This window comes from Acinonyx jubatus, chromosome B1 (genome assembly GCF_027475565.1).
Source record: "Acinonyx jubatus isolate Ajub_Pintada_27869175 chromosome B1, VMU_Ajub_asm_v1.0, whole genome shotgun sequence".
Lineage (NCBI taxonomy): Eukaryota > Metazoa > Chordata > Mammalia > Carnivora > Felidae > Acinonyx > Acinonyx jubatus.
This window is the reverse complement of record NC_069382.1, coordinates 117,171,983-117,189,972: the sequence shown is the minus strand read 5'-3', so window position 1 is coordinate 117,189,972 and position 17,990 is coordinate 117,171,983. Positions and strand designations below refer to the sequence as shown.

The 17,990-nt window shown below is 38.9% G+C and overlaps 1 protein-coding gene across 2 annotated transcripts in view; it reads left to right on the top strand.

Annotated features, from left to right (window-relative positions):
- The first annotated feature begins 1,023 nt into the window (after positions 1-1,023).
- Positions 1,024-17,990, top strand: part of NFKB1 (nuclear factor kappa B subunit 1) — a 116,512-nt gene continuing 99,545 nt past the window's right edge. For both annotated transcript variants that reach the window (XM_015082890.3, XM_015082889.3), the window contains exon 1: positions 1,024-1,158. The gene's annotated coding sequence lies outside the window, so the exon portion shown is untranslated. The remainder of the gene's footprint in view (positions 1,159-17,990) is intronic.

Genomic DNA, 17,990 nt, shown 5'->3' with positions numbered 1-17,990 from the left:
CGGTAATTATCATAAAGGCCTGAGGACACCCTGCAGATGAAAGTTCTGAATAACTGTCATGACCAGGAGATTGAAGACCTCACCAAAAACCAGGTGTTCAGAATCCCCTGGACGGAAGTCAGTTATGACATCGCAATCCCAGTTTACTCTGTGAAGCGATTTCAGTGGAAATGAGACAACTCAAAAGGAATACATAGATGGGATTTATTTTTACACACAGCGTGCTTGGCTCCAGGCCGCCCCATCATCCCCTCCAGATGCTTGGGCCTGTCCTTAGGGGCTCTGGACCGCCAGACTCCAACGGCCTCGCAGCCGCCGCCGCCGCCTCCGCGCCGCCTGCTTCCCGGGACAATTCGGCCCCGCAGTCTCTTCCAGGGGGCGTCCCGGTCGGCTGTAGTCCTCGGGGCTTCGGGAGCGCCCGCCCGGGAGCGGGAGCCCCGCAGGGCACCCTGGCGTCCGGGCTGCCGAACGCACGCCCCTAGTCTTGCGCCCCGTAGCGGCCCCGAGGGGCGGGAGCCGAGCTGGGCGGCGAGGCCGGGCCGGGGGGCGCACGGCGCCCCCAGAAGTGCGGGCTTCCCCCACCCCCGGCGGCGACCCCACCTCCCGCCCCCGCTGCGTGCGCGCGGGTGTCCGTCTGTCTGTCTTCTCTCTCGACGTCAGTGGGAATTTCCAGCCAGGAAGTGAGAGAGTGAGCGAGAGAGAAAGAGAGAGAAGTGCACCAGCGAGCCGGGGCAGGAAGAGGAGGTTTCGCCACCGGAGCGGCCCGGCGACGCGCTGACAGCTTCCCCTGCCCTTCCCGTCGATCGGGCCTCTCGCCGCCGCCGCCGCCCTCGGCCTGCTCCCCGCCGCCGGCCCCGCTCCGAGAGCCCCAGCGCAGCCCAGGCCGGAGCCGCCGCGGCCGGGAAGGCGGCACCGCCGCGGCCCGGCCACCGCGCGCCCTGCGCTTGCCTCCGCCCGCGCTGCGGACATGGCGCGGCGCTGACTGTGGCCCGGCCCGGCGAGACCGCGCGCCCGCTCGCCCGGACCCGACCCGCCCCGCACGGGACCCGCTCCGGCCCCGGCCGGCCGCCGCCTCTTCCTTCCCCAGCCCGCAGGCCCTCGCCTCCCGGGAGGGGAGCCCACAGGCGCAAGGAGGCCGAGCGCGGACTCGCCACCAGGGTAAGCCGAACTCGGGCAAGTGGGGGCCACGCCGGGGACGTGTGGCCCGAGTCCCGCCACCTACCCGCCCCGCACCCCCTAGCCCTGCTCAGACTTCCTCATTCCTGCGCTAACCGCTGGGCTAGACCGGACGCAGGACCAGGTTGACAGGAGTTGAGAGGCACATGGGATTGGCGACAGGGGCGAAAGGCACATCTGGACTTCGCAGGGGCCGGCTGGCCAGAGGGCCGCGGCTGCCCGGGCCGCCCTGTCTCCCCGCTCCCAGCGCCGGGCGGGAACGGGAAGCAGGGGGGAACTCTTGCAAACTTTTTTAAAATCATCACCCACACCCCTACCCCCTCCTTGGCGGGTGGCTTGGGGGTTGAGGTGCGCTTTGGAGAGGGGAAGGTGGTTGGTGCAGTGCTGAACCAGATTTCACCTAAGGGCGGTCCATGAAATGAAAGCAGAAGTGTATGTCAGTCCTCTTGACTGGGAAAGCCCTCCCCAGCACCCCCCCCCCAATTGAATAAAACAGCCTTATTCCTTCATCCCCTACTTCAAAAAGAAGCCTCTGCTTCACACGCACACCCCAACGAGGACATAATATATTCACCTACTATAGGATCTGTACCTTACTTTTCAAAAAATAAGGAGGCCCTGGTACTGACCCTACAGGGCCTGGCATCTGAGAAAAGAAATTACCTACTTAGAGCACTTTTTAGACACCGATTATGTAAAACACTTGGACATCGGCACCGGAGCACCGGGTGTCGTGCATGACCTCCAAAACAAAAATGATGATATAAACAAAGCCTAGCCTAAACACAAGTTTTCCTATAGTCTTTACAAATAGATACCAATGGAGATGTTTGCCCTGATTTATTGGTCTGTAGTGAAACCTAAATGGGACTTGATGACACAGTATTTGATTATCAAGATTTAAGACATTTTCATGGACTTTGTTAAGTAGGGTGTTTCAGCACTGCAGCTTATTAAATAACTATATTTAACTTAAAGATATTGTTATAAAGCTCATAATCTGAGAAAATGACTATAGTATTACTAAAACATTTAATAACTCTGGCATACAAATGTTCTGTCAACTGGTGATCTTTGGTAAACCCTGAAGCTTGGGATTAAGATGTTCAGTGCTTATTTTTTTATAGCAAAGCATCTCAATTGAATATTCTTGAGTAATTTAAATTGCATAGTGTTTGTTAAAACTAAAAGGGAATCTTGATTAAAATAAAGTTCTTAGCTGAAGTATGTTGTTTTCCTAATTTTAATATTATGCTTTCTAGAGGTGAATCCTTTTACTGTTTGATGCAGTAAAGAAATTATGTAAATAATTTAAAGCAAAGTATTTTTTGAGCTTATGAACTTGGGAAGACAGGAAATACAAAGATTTGTTTCCTGTAGCATTTTACATTTATCGTGTAATTAAATTGCTAAGGGGGAGCTAAACATGTATCATAAACGGAAACATGAAATCTCCTGAAACTACTCATCCATATTAATATACCTGCAACTCCTCAATGCCCTCTGGAGCTTGTTTAGATAAAATGTCTTCCTGGGCCACAGCCTACTAGACAAATGTGAACAGAAAGAAAGGCTCATTATGTGTAGATTTAATGCTGGCACTGAAATACTGCTTGCTGTGAATAGTAAATCACTTCTAATGTGTTTGAAAGACTTTTTAAAGGAAATGCTATAATCCAATTAGGGCTTGGTGGGTTTGAAAATTAGGGTTTGAAAATCTGTTGTCTTTGTTTTCAAATTTCAGTTTGATCTAATGTTCAGCAGTTGTCATTCAGATGGGCTGAATAAACACCCTGTTTTTCAAATCGAGTTAGTAAATACTGGAGTATGTATACAAAAATAGTCCTTCCCCTTTGTAAGCACTGCTTTGATCTTTGTACTTCCTTCTTACTTCTGCCTCTTAAGCCCATCTGTGATGACTGAGTTGCCGATGGTAAACGCTCAGTCTGAAATAGGCAGAATTTTAGGTTTAGTGATCATATTTACGTATTTCTCTTGTCATGTTCCTTGGAACAAACTGAGGCTGGTTTAAGAAACTGGTATTTAGGCAGGTTGTTTTTACTACTGCTTTCAAACTTTCAGATAATTGATGAAATTACTGCCTTGACTTTCAGGGATGGCTCATTGTGGTAGATAGAAGATCTAGATAAGAAATCACAGGCTGCTGGAATCTTGGACTATCATTCAATCAGCAAGATCTTATTTTTTACCTAATTTATGAGAGGTATTCCCCCTGTTCATAAGAGGTGAAAGTTCTGGCTTCTGGGGGGAAGTGGTTACTTCATAACCTTCAATTAGTTTGAACTCGGGAGAAGTCAGAACAGTATTGATGTTTTAAAATAATAAGTTTGAAAAATATGAGTTTTCATATGGATTTTTGATAAAGTAGTCAAAATATCATCTTTTTCTTCATCAGAACTTCTTCGTAGATGTGCTGTTCTGAGCATAGAGATAACTGCAGTATAAAGTGTATCTGGAAATGCAGAATAGTTTAACCAACAGAATAAACATTCACATTACGCTCTTCAGGACTTCAGATTGAACAGGAGTCACATTAGCAGGAATGGATGTGTTAGAATCAATGGCTATACAAAATTTCTCATTAATTTTCTTTTAGTACGGAGATTGATTGGTTTTCTGTTTATAGTATGAATCATCTATGGTGGCGTGATTGTTCTACGTTGTAAGAACAGAAGAAGGAAGAGAAGGAAAAAAAGAAATTTAGTGTTAGAAGACATTTTGAAACGTTCTCCTCTACGTCTACATTTATGTCTGGTCAGAGCTAATTGACAACTGCTTCTTGGAGACCAGTAAACCACACTGAAGCAATTTATGCTGCTTCCTGAGAATGGATTCTCATTCGCACTCTTGCACCTCCCACAAATAACTGAACTCACCTGTAGTTGTCTCAGAGGTGAGCAGGTAAACCATCAGAAGCATATGCACCCATATGAATTGACCCTGTCACTCCTTAGAACCCCAACGAGTTGACCATGTCACTCCTTAGAAGACCTTGAGAATTTTTAAGAACTAGAGGCATTCAGCCTTAGGAAGGAAAGTTTGGACTTGTGGCACAGTTCTACAAGTTAGTCCGGCTCCTTGACCTTTGTTTTAAACAATAAAGATTAATATTTGAAACCACATAGTTTGGTAGAGTTAATAGAGTAACATAACTGAGACTCCTGTCTTTGTAATATTTCATTAATGAGTATCTAGTGCCTCACTCTTAAGTGAAAAAAAAAATAGCATTCTTTCCATGATGATGAACTTGCTTTATACTTTTGGTCTCTGCTGTATTAAGAGAGGGTGTTCCTGGGTGCAAATTAATGTCCTGTCTTTCATATTTCAGCTGAGGCTGATAGACCTTCCCTTGAAAATTAGCTAATTGTTTAGAAAATAACTTGTGAAATAGTATTTGATTGCTTCACTACAAATAATTTAAAGCCTAACAGTTTTACACAAAAGTAATAAAAGATGTGATTTGTTAAAGATTATAGAATCCTCAAGAGTAAAGTATGAATGAAAATATTTGTTTAGAGTATTATTCATAAAAATATCATTGTATTTTAAATTTTAAAAAGAAATCAATTATTCTCCTTATTTTTCTGTAATAACTAATAGATTTAATTATTAGTAGTACAAGTTTCATCTCCTTTAATTTGTTGCCTATTTTTGCAATTAGAATAACGAAATGGATAGTTTAATTCCCCATTACAGACTGGCTTATTACTTTTTATTTATAGTTCACCATTAGGTCAAAAATCTTATAACCAGGTTTTATTCTGGCCCATACTTTCAATAGATATTAATAAGTTCAAACTATTTATAGACTCCATTTATTTAAATGGTAAAAAGAGATTCTGACTGGTGGAGCTTTAAAGAAGAAAGTAAGATTCTATATGGCTTATTAACAGGCTAAATATTTTTTTAAAAAGAATAGAAAGGAAAAAATAATAGGCAGGAAAACAGCTATCTGAAAGAATCAAAATCCTATAGTTCCAGCTGAAAAGAAAACATATCTAATTTATACTGACAAAGGCCTATCCGGCATTCAGCATTGTGCTTGTTGGCACATAGTAGGTAATCCATAACAATTTTTTAGTGAATGAATGACATAAGTTTTATTTTGTTTTGTTCAAAAGTAGGGCAACTGTTTTCTGCAAGGAACAAAAATTGCACTATTTTGCCTTATCTTCTGGGAAGAAAGAACCCCAAAACTAATTCTTGCTTCCTAAATACTATATTCTTATCTAAGGAGCACTTGAAATTTACTAGAACAAATAATTTGTTAATAAGTATCCATTGCCTTCCAAAAAGAAAGCATTTCATTCTGAAAGATGAGTCCATGAACTGGGGGAAAAATGGCTTTTAGTTTCCAAATTTTAAAGGCACTTCTGAAACAAGGTAATAAAGTAATTGAAATGATAAAAGATGCTTATGCATGTAAAAAATGTAACTTTTTGGCTACTCTAGAATTTCTCTGAGCTCCACTGAAACTGTAATTTCAATATTAGTATCTCCAAAGAAAGAAACAATGCTATCCACACTGCTTTGTAATCCAGAGATTGTTAAGGCCTATTGAAATTAATCAATTAAAAAATTAAAAAAATGTGTTAAGCTATCCAGAATTAAATACTTACCGCATATAAAAAATTGGGGGCGGGGAAAGTTACTAGCTGGAAAACCTTTAAGAATGAGGAGGCAGTTAGCAAGGTTTACTGTATTTTCCACTTTAATACTTTAATGATTTTGCAACACTGTAAAACCCAGGACCTCATTGTGTCAGGGTTTTGTTGATTATTTTTCTCTTGTAGCATTTTCAGAAAACTGTCCTTGAAACTCTAAATCTAATCAGCTATTCTGTATGAGACAGTATTTATGAAATGTACCCTCCAGACTAGGAAAGGGCACAAGGCCAACACTTCACAGTCCTGGTGTCCTGACCTCAGGGAGAGTTAGAGCCATTTTATTGGAAATTGCTGATTTCAGTCCACTCTGCTTTGCTGCCCACTTAATTCTGGTTTTGACACTGACCTCTCTTTGAACACTTACAAACATACATTCAGGCTTTAAAAATTAATTTTAAAAATTATTTACAAATATATGTATAATCAGTCATTTTTATTGTTGCCAACAAACTAAGGAAGGAAGAAGCTAAATGTTTACTTATATAACAAGTGCACTGTAAAGCTGTCATTGTTGAACAAAGTACTCATAGTCTGAGTGCCTGGGTGGCTCAGTTGGTTAAGCGTCTGACTCTTGGCTTTGGCTCAGGTCATGATCTCACAGTTTGTGATTTCAAGCCCTGCATTTGGCTCTGTGCTGGCAGCACAGAGCCTGCTTGGAATTCTCTCTCTCCTCTCTCTCTCTCTCTCTCTCTCTCTCTCTCTGCCCCTCCCCCACTCATGCTGTCTCTGTCTCTCTCAAAATAAATACATACTTTAAAGAAACAAAAGTCCTCACAGTGAATAGCAGCAGAGTTTGTTAGTTTAAATAATAAAATAATCCAAGTACTTTTCCTGTAGCTTCCCTGCGAGAAGTCTCTGTGGGAGGGATGAATTCTACTGTGTTGCATTATATAATCCGCTCAGTCTACATCTTCTGGGCATGAAGAGAAGCATAAACAAAAACACAAAACTGTAATATTGTCTTCTTTATTAGTCAAAAATCTGTGGACAATTCATACACTCTATACTGGAAAATAAAGCTATGGATTTTGTGTAGGTTTGAAGCTCTTGATGTATGAGATTTGTAGGTGAGATTTTCTTGTTTGTAAAAAATACAAAACCTGCATAAAGTTAAGCATGCCTCTATAGAAAGCGTTTAGCATTAAAAAAAATTCGATTGCTATAATAAATGGCAGTCATTTATAAAAATTATTTGTTACTCATTATTGTTTATCATGTGATTTGGACTGAACATATTACACTGTCTTTCAATGTCGGGACATACCTTTCCCTCCAGAAGTCAGCTTTATCTCCAGAAATCAGTTCTAACATATATCAAGCATGAAAGAAGAAAAATTAAAAGTGATGACAGAGTCCATAGTCAGTCTACCAATTTATTGGTTCTGTGCCCATGCCTGCAATTCAAAGAGTGCAAATAAATTACTTAATTGTCTTAGAAGGTATGCCTTCCAAGATAAGAATTTTAGGAATGATGAGAATGACTCTTTTTTTAACGTTAACATGAGTTCCTGACTCATGTTTTATTGATACTGGAAGGGTTTCTTTGTCTAATAGTTCTTAACTTAGGTATAGGTTTATTTTTTAGGATTTAACCATTTATTCGTGTTTGATCATTAAGACTTGATTTATAAACTTCAGTGTTTTGTTTTTTGTTTTTTTTTAAACAGGGACTAAGAATGGCCGTGAGGTTGAAGGAAAAGAATCCCTTACAATTTATAGCATCTTGTATAATGCTGTCTAAATAATACAAGTACCTTTATGACTTATAAAGTTAAAATAGGAGGCGCCTGGGTAGCTCAGTTGGTTAAGCGTCCAACTCTTGATTTTAGCTCAGGTCACCATCTCACAGTTTGTGAGATCGAGCCCTGCCTCCGACTCTGCCCTGTCAGCACAGAGCCTGCTTAGGATTCTCTCTCTCCTCCCTCCCTCTCTTCCTTTCTCTCTGCCCCCTCCCTCCTCATTTTCTAAATACATTTTCAAAATACATTTTCTAAAATAATGTTAAAATAAAGGTGATGTGGAAGGATAAGAGTATGAATGGTTTTTTATACAGAGGAAATCTAAGGTAGAAAGGAGCATGAAGAAAGTAAAGAATAAAAATTAAATTAAACTTAATGTTTTTAGTTCTCTTGGATATTGAGGAAAGTACTTAAGGGAATGCAAAAAACTACTGGTCTATATAAAATTAAAATTTAATATAAAATCTAGACAGTAGAAAGATTACTTTTAAAACTGTATTCACAATGCTAATTTCAAGCCAACCAGGAAGACTGGGAAAATACTTTTTGTTGGAGATAGATTAGCAGGAGCCAAAAACATAGCCAATCTCATACCATAACCATTTATTTCACCTATTTATTATGCTGTTAATACATAGTAAGGGATGTAAGTTAAATACTTAACGTGTGTGTGTGTGTTTAACCTGTGAGTCTTAGAAATTTGGTCAAAATGAAGAATAATGAAAGCATAAGTAAAGTTTAGCAGGAAAGTCCTCTATAAAATTAGGTCCTGAATTTTATTTGTGACTTGAATATGAACAGGATAAATTCTGTGTATGGAGGGGAGGGTCATAATGAAAAGAGAGAGATTGAAAAGAACTTTTCAATAGGCATTTCACTGTGGATTATCCTATTTTTGATTAATTGAAAACAATGGTTATTTCCCCCTTATTCTGAAAAAAATTTTAGAAGTCAGTTGTGATTAAGCAAACCTCAGTACACCTGGGAAATTAAAGTCAAAAGCATGGTATTTAGCAATTAAATGTATTTCCTTGCTTTCATGCCATAACATAGCATTCGTTTAATAAAATATCTTTATGGTTTCTTCCATGTGTTTACCGAATTTCCCATTTTAGACACCGAACCAAATTTAAACACACCTTAGAACATTTAGTATTTCCTGACTATTTTAAAACAGTACCTTAGGAGTCACTGACCCTGATGTTCTTTTTTATGATGGACAGGGAAAGTATCCCATTTCTCTTAGAAAGTCTACCATAATAGCCAAATAGGAATTAGTCCAGGTTGTTGAGAGTAGTTCAGTCCTGTGTTGAAATAAATGGATGATTGGGGGAGCAGTTGTGCTATAATTACTAAATACTTATTAAACTGAAGGAATCCAGTCATTCAAGGAAACCATAGAAACAATAATTTTATTGCCGAGTCACTTAAGTATATTCACATAGATACCCCCATCAGTATCCCAGTATCAAATCTATCGTCATCCTCATCCACCAAATTGCTACCTTTCCCCCACATTAAGCAATGCACTTGTTAGCCCACTATGGCCCATTCAGTAGGTTCCCATGCCAGAAATCTAGGAACCTATTCTATATGCATACTTATCTCTTCCAATCACCAAGTTCTATTAATTCAGCCTCCTGCTCACCTCCAGAATCCATCCTTTCCTTATTGAATTTCTAGCTTTCATTTCTACATTGCCTCCTGATTGTCTCCTTCTGTTCCATCTTTCATTCCAACATAAAGGTCAGCTTTGTAAAGTGCAAGTCTGATGATGTCACAATCTTTATGTTTCTGAAATGAATCTCCGTTGTCTTCACAAGCTGATTCCTGCACAGCTCACCTCCCACCCTTGCCCCTCACCCATCCTCTATTTCTCAAATCATCCACATCAATTTTCAGTTCCCTATCCACTGTGTTTTTGCACTTTGAATGTCTCTGCCTGCACCCTCCCTGTGTGAGGAGCGCCCTTCCCTTCCTGGCCAACTAATCAACCTTCAGGCATGGTTCAGGCTTCGCCAATTTTCTCTATCCTCTATCCATTTTCTCTGATCTCCGCATAATAATTTGCTCTCAGTCCATGTTCTGACTTCTTATGTTTTCTAGACAGAAAATATCTTGAGGGCAGGGATTTTATGTTACTTTGCATGTACATAATAAGTTTGCTAAATGAGTAAGTAAATAACTAGACAGAATGTCAGCAGATACTGACTAGGTAGCTGTTGATTAAGCTGTGTGGCTTGGGCAAATTAATTAATTTTTCTGTGTTTCACTTTCTCTCTGTGAAAAAATGAGAGGGTTAGGCTAAATGACCATCTACTTCTAAAATTATTTGTTTCTTTGATATAATAGTATTATTCGGAAGACTTCAGATTTTCTTGCCTTATTGAGATAGGTCAACTTAAGGAAAATACATGTGAGAAAGTACAAAGACAATTTTTTCTTTTTTTTAACTTAGAGAGAGGGAGCATCACGAGTAGGGGAGGGGCAGAGGAAAGAGAGAGAATCTCAAGCAGGTTCCACGCTCAGCATGGAGCCTAACATGAGGCTCAATCTCATGACCCTGGGATCACGACCTGAGCCGAAATCAAGAATCATATGCCCAACTGACTGAGCCACCCAGGTGCCCCTATTATTGATTGTCATTATGGTAATATGAGGAACTGTTTATTTTTGGATTATGAGTTATCATATATGGTCTTAGTCTAGTTTCTTTTTGACATCAGGTGCTTCTGGGGTTAGCTCTTTTCATTATAAATTAATGTCTGCTATGAACTTACATTCATATTTCTCCAAAGAAATTGAAGGCAACCTTGATACAGAAATTGAATATAAAATTCAGTATTTTAATTCTGAATGGGTTGAAGTTCTCACTGATTATAACTTTATTTGCAGGAGGGAAAAAGGGGAGTGGTAGTAATGTAAGCTCAATCCTCATCTGTCAGAACAAGAACATAATGTCTAAAATCAATAAATTAAGGAAAAAGGTATAAACATAGTATTTGGAGATATGAAAAGAACCCCAGGAAAACCAAAAAGAGAAAGTTAAGAATGTAAAAAAGTCAGTCATTCTGAAAAGCGGGATTGGAGAAGAGGAGATGTGGGGTAGGGGAATCTGCTTTTTTTATATAAGCTTTTCTGCCCTTACATAGTTGGATTTCTTTTTTAACCATTAATTCATTTGAATATATGTTGGGTCCTTTCCATATGCCAGGTTCTAGGTACTAGGAATACTGAACAAGACAGAAGTCCATAATTTCATGGAGCTTAGATCATGTATTTTCAGTTTAAAACATTTACTCTTACATCATCCTTTTTAACATTGGAGAATCACATGACTAAAAGATTGCATTAATCATAAGAGTACAGCTTTAATGATTTACTTCAAAGTGAATACATTTAACTTAGGTGGTGCTCTAGAAAGAACGTTACCAGCATCCCAAAAGCCCTATTTCTGCCCCTTCATGGTCAGGACCCCTACCCTTCACTCTCATTTAAAGGGTTTCAATGAATGACTTTTAGATTATATGCATGTTGATTCCATGAGTCCACGTATGAATTCATCCACATACAATTGAGAATTGACTGAATGAATTCATTACTCCAAGGTGCTAACAGTGAGCTTCACACAAGTAAGAACTGTGGTACAGTTAAAAGCCCTAACTAAGGTCAGTTCATTTCAGACTGTAATCACTAAATAAAATATGTTAGTAAATATATAAACCAAATCACATTTCATATTAATACGTCATTTATGAGTTTGAGTGAATATTTTGTTTATTGCCCAGCAGTCAAGGTCACTGACAAAGAGATGTGGGAGAAAGGAGTATTCACATCAGACCTTATCAGACATGGAGGAGAATGTAGTTCACTTTTTTCTTCCTGCTCACTTTATACATTGGTATCTGCATAAATTGAAGGATTTATCTGTGTGAGTGGTCAGCGTGGAAACGGCTTCATAACTAGATTCCAGGACTGAAAGGTCCCTGTATGAGTCCTGATTTTGATGCTTGCAGATCACATTTGTGTGTGGGTAATTGGAAGGTCATTGTTGTGCTCATTTCTTCAAGGAAACCCTTTTCTCCCTCCAGGGCAATTGTCACCTCATCCAGAGAACCAAGTGTTGCTGGTTCACGTAATTAGTCCTTTTCATTTAAAACATAAAGGATGCACTTTTATCAGCATTTGGGGATAAATAAAAATGAAGTCCAAACTGAAGTTGTCATATTCAAATTTAAGAGAAGTTGATCAGTTTCTCTATATCTGGTCAAAATATTAATCTCTAATTCATAATTCTTGAGGTCTATTTCCTTATCAACCTGAAAGTACAAATACTCCAAAATGGTACATAAGACGAAGATCAGACATGAAATTAAAATTTGGTTGCACTCCATTTTTTAAGTTAAGACTTAATTTTTTTTAGAGAAGTTGAAGGTTCACAGCAAAATTGAGGGTAAGGTACAAGAGATTTCCCATATACCCTTGCTCCTATACAAGCAGAGTCTCCCCATTATCAATATCTCCTTTCAGAGTGGTACATTTGTTACAAGGGATGAACCTACATTGACACATTGCAAGCACCCAAAGTCCATAGTTTATATATGGTTCATTCTTGGTGTTGTGTGTTCTGTGGGTTTGGGCAAATGTATAATGACGTGTATCCATCATTATGGTTTCATACAAGAGTATTTTCACTGCCCTAAAAATCCCCTATCTTCCACCTATCCATCCCTCATCCCCTACCCCCACCATCATCCTCTATTTTTAGAAAAGAAATCTGTAATAAGTCAAATCCTTTTCTGATGCCACCTGAATGAAAGACCTCACACTTTGAGTAAATGTATTGAATTGGTTTTTATATGGAAATGGAAGGCAGCAGTAGCTCATGAGTGACTTCAGTTATAACATGTAAGGTTTTATCTAATATACTGTAATCTTTAGAGAAGTTCTCTAGCTATACAAATTTACATTCACCATATTTATCCTACTATGCTATTAATAAAAAGCAATTTTACTTAGAATGGAATCTGACATTTAATATATATGAACTCAATTATGATTAGAAAATGTCTAAAACATCTTTTTGATCCTATAAATTTCAGTCATCTAGATTAAGAAAACAAGCATAGGCAAAGATTTGATACTTATGGAACACATTGGAATGCATTCTGATCTTTCTAAGAAAATCCCTGTCCTCCATGGTTACGGAAGACATGATAGAGCAAGAATTTAGATGCTTCTCTCACAGAGTGAAAGAGATTATATTTACTATGGTTTATTGATTCTAAGAGGTGCTTTTCTCCCCCCCAGTTTAGCATCTTGACTTAATTATATGTATTTGAGGATTTTCTAGATATCTTTCTGTCATTGGTTTCTAACTGAATTTTATTATGCTTAGATAACCTATCTGTATGCTTTCACTTCTTTACAATTTATTGAGTCTTGTTTTATGGTCCAGCATATGGTCTGTCTTTGTGACTGTTTCATGTACACTTGAAAAGAATGTGTCTTCCACACTCATTGGTGGAGTGTTCTCAGTTCTAATGCATAGAACTAAGTGCTTTTCAAAATCAAAGCATTTAGTTTTATTAATGATGTTGTTCTAAATTTTCTGTATCTTTACTGATGTTCTGTTGATTTGGTTTCATCATTTACTGAGAGAGGAGTGTTACAGATCTTTACTATAATTATAGATATTTCTGTTTCTTCCTTTAGTTCTGCCACTTTTTGCTTCTTGTATTTTGAAACTCTGTTAATATGTGCATACACATTAAGATCATTATTTCTCTGTCATGAATTAACCCTTTTATTCTTAAGAAATGTTTCTCTTCACCCCTGGTAATATTTCTTCTCTTGAGGTCTACTGTATGTGATATTTTAGTATACCCTGATTTTTTATGTTTAGTATTTCCATGGTATAACTGGCATAACTTTCCATCCTGATACTTTTAAACTATTTGAGTCTTTTATATTAAAGTGTAATTCCTATGAAACGCATAGGCTTGGGTCTTGCTTTTTTTGTCCAGTCTGACTTACCTTTACTTTCTTTGGGTTCATTTAGTTCATTTCCATTTAATGTTATTATTGTTGTGGTTGGGTTTAAGCTGCCATCTTGGTAGTTGTTAACTGTTTGTGCCATCTGCTCTTTATTCATTTTTTCCTCTTTTCTGGCCATCTTTGAATAAGTTTAGTTCTTACTTGTTTATTTATTTTTAAGTAGGCTTCACACCCAGCATGGAGCCCAATGTGGGGCTTGAACTCATGACCCTGAGATCAAGACCTGAGCTGAGATCAAGAGTTGGACGCTCAACTGAATGAGTCTCCCAGGCACCCCAGTCAAGTTTAGTTTTTAAATTCCATTTCATCTCCTTCATTGGCTATACTTTAAACTGGTTACCTTAGGGATTACAATATGCATCCTTGAATCTACCATAAATTAATGCAATAACATTCCTTACATATAATTTCTTACATATAATGTGAGAACTTGACAATGGTATACTTCCATTTGTCCTTTTCCCTTCCTCTGTGCTATTTTTGTTGTGCATTTTACTTCTGCATATGCTATAAACCCCAAAATATGTTGTATTTTTTTAATAGCATATGAAAAAAAGCCTTATACTTACACACATTTTCATCATCTTTGGCATTTTTCATTCTTTCATGTAGATACAAGTTTCTGTCTGGTATCATTTTCCTTCAGCATGAAAAACTTTCTTTAACATGCAGCAGGCCTATTGATCATGCAATTCTCTCAGCTGTTGTTTATTTGAAAAATGTCAATTTCACCTTAATTTTTAAAGGGTATTTTTGCTGAGTATAGAACTGTACACTAAACTTTGTCTTTCAGCACTTCCATCATTTTTGATGAGAAGTCAGCCATCATGCTTATCATTATTCTCCCTTGTCCTTGGATGCTTTTAGTATTGTTTTCTTTAGCATTACTTTAGCATAGAATAAAAATATCTTTATTTTATTTTAGAGAGAGAGCATATGAGCAAGGTAGAGGGGCAGAGGGAGAAAAATAGAATCTTAGGTAGACTCCACGCTCAGCGTGGAGCCTGACTCAGGGCTGGATCCCACGACCCTGGGATCATGAGCTGAGCTGAAATCGAGAGTTGGACGCGCAACCAACTGAGCCACCCAGAAGCCCCATTGTATTAATTTTTATCAGTTTAGTTGTGATATGACTAAGCATGTTTTTATTTGTGTTTATCCAACATGGGGATCTTTGAGATTCTTGGATCTATGGGTTGATTTTTTTTTTTTTAATCATATTTGTGAGGGCTACTGGGTGGATCAGTTGCTTAAACATCTGACTTGATTTCTGCTCAGGTCATGATCTCACAGTTTGTAAGTTTGAGCCCCACATCGGGCTTGGTGCTGACAGTGTGGAGCTTGCTTGGGATTCTCTCTCTCCCTCTCTCTCTCTGCCCCTCCCCTGCTTGTGTTCTCTCTCTCTCAAAATAAATAAATAAACTTAAAAAATTATTTTTAAATCATGTTTGGAAAATTCTTGGCCATTTGTTCAAATATTTTTTCTTCTCTCTCTTTCTAGGGCTCTAAATTACGCATATGTAAGACCACCTGATACTGTCTCATAGGTCACTAAAAGTATCTTAATTTCTTTCTGCTTTTTATCTCTGCACTTTAGATAGTTTTTACTGACTATTATTAAAGTTTATTTATCCTTTCTTCTATAGTTTTCAATATGCTGATCAGGTCACCTAGTGAAATCCCATTTTGATCTACAATTTTCCAGGGCCCCTGGGTGGCTCAGTTGGTTAAGTGTCCGACTTCAGCTCAGGTCATGATCTCACAGTTTGTGAGTTCGAGCCCCACATCGGGCTCTGTGCTGACAGCTCGGAGCCTGGGGCCTGCTTTGGATTCTGTGACTCCCTTTCTCTGCCCCTCCCCTGTTTGCACTCTGTCTCTGTCTCTCTCTCTTCTCTCTCTCAAAAATAAACACTAAAAAAAATTTTTTAAGTAAATAAAATTTTCCGTGGTTCTTTTTCTTTTTTATTTCAATTTATCTTCCAGGATTCCCGATCCATATATTATATTCATCTTTTCCTTTATATTTTTGGACATATTGCTATTAATGGTTTTAAAGTCACTGGTTGCTAATTCCACAATTTGTGTCATTGTTTTCTTTTGAGTCATATTTTCCTACTTCTTCATATGTTTTGTCCTTTTTTATTGTCCATTGTGGGTACTACATTGTAGAGAGTATGTAGTTTGGTCTTCCTTTCAAGAGTGTTAAGGTTTTTTTTGGTAATAGGCAATAAATTTACTGGTGAGTCACCTGTTTTTAAAAAGATGAGTTTAGAGTAGCCTTTATTCTTGGGTATGTTCTTTATTCCAATAGTATGATCTTTCTGGGGTCAAACCTGAATCCTCAGATTGTTCAGTGATATCTCTTCATCCTGGATAATTGGAACTTCAATGTCTCTTATAGGTTCTCAAAACTTCTGGAACCTCCATTTGGCTCTTAGATCCCTGACATCTATCTTTTTCCAGTAGGCTCTGCAGAGTCTGGTTCTGCACTAATACAGCATAATATTTATTGATTGACCAGAGGTGACCCCTGTGCATATTTCTGAGCCTTTTTTTCTGTGGAAATTCCTCATTTCTGATGCTCTGCCCAGAGAGATTGCTGTTCTGTTTGGACTCTACTTCCTTGTGTCGTGGTTTGGAACATACTCAGTCAAAAAGTGAATTCGGGGGTGCCTGGGTGGCTCAGTTGGTTAAGCGGCCGACTTCGGCTCAGGTCATGATCTTGCGGTCTGTGAGTTCAAGCCCCACGTCAGGCTCTGTGCTGACCGCTCAGAGCCTGGAGCCTGTTTCAGATTTTGTGTCTCCCTCTCTCTCTGACCCTCCCCCATTCATGCTCTGTCTCTCTCTGTCTCAAAATAAATTAAAAAAAAGTTAAAAAAAAATTTTTTTTAAGTGAATTCGGAGCTCACCTCAAGTGTTTCCATTCTCTTGTGGTGTATAGCCCAATGCTGTGTCTTGTCCAGTGTCTTCCATTATTGCTTCAAGTATTTTGTATAGTTTTACAGTTGAGTAGGGCAAGCTCAGTAATTGTTACCCTGACATGACTGAAACCAGAAGTCCACATTTTGACAAATCTGAAATTGCAGTGTTTTCTACCATTTATATAATACTAATTTTTAAAAAGTACTTAGGGGGCGCCTGGGTGGCTTGGTCGGTTGAGGGTCCGACTTCGGCTCAGGTCATGATCTCACGGTTCGTGGGTTCAAGCCCCGCATCAGGCTCTGTGCTGACAGCTCAGAGCCTGGAGCCTGTTTCAGATTCTGTGTCTCCCTCTCTCTCTGCCCCTCCCCTGTTCATGCTCTGTCTCTCTCTGTCTCAAAAATAAATAAACGTTAAAAAAAAATTTTTTTTAAAGTACTTAGTATTACTAATTTGGTGATACAAAGAAGTAAAGCCCGCGTGTCTGCTTTTTAGGCATTTATATCCACTTAAGAAGATTATATATATGTATGTATAGTTAAATTGCAGTAGAACAGTATGTTATCAAGGGTAAAATCACCAGTACACATAAGTGTGATAGCCCTTATGTGGACAACATACCTGTAGGTTACAGAGAAAATACAGAGTTTCGGGGCAGAGGTCAGATTTGAGTAGAGGCTTAAGGAGTAGGTGATATTTAAGTTGGGAAGATGGCATTTCAGGATGCAAGGCTACTGTGAAACAAAATACAAGGTGGCAATGAGCAAGCCATTTTTGAATGATCAATCTGCCTATAATAAAGGGTTTGGGTTAGGACATAGTAATAGGTGATGTTTGTAATATGATTTAATGTAATATAATAAGCTGAGTGGTTGAGGGCTTTTGACTTTATCTTGTAAGTAATATGGAAATAATATGAAAGGTGCTTAAGGAAGAAGAAACACCACAATAAGGGAGAATCATAGGGAGACTACTACTATCATTCAGAAGTGAGGCAGTGAAAGTTCAAGTAGGGTACAACAGTGGGAATGGATAAGAGGGGCAGATACAAGAAATTACACAAGGAAGAAATCAGCAGAAATCAGTTATTGATTGAGTACGTGTGAGATAAGGAGAAGGAAAGGAGGAAATGGTGACTGCGTATCTGAGACAATGATATACTGGCAGAAATTGGAAAGTCAAGAACAGGGCCATTGCTGCAGGAATAATTAATTTGATTTTAGATATTAGAGAGTTGATAGTATTAAAAGATTGTAATTCGTTTTTGGGGAGCCTGGGTGGCGCAGTTGGTTAAGCATCTAGCTCTTGATCTCAGCTCAGGTCATGATCTCATAGTTTCGAGCCCCCCATTGGGCTCTTGTGCTAATGGTGCAGAGCCCTCTTGGGATTCTGTGTCTCCTTCTCTTTGCCC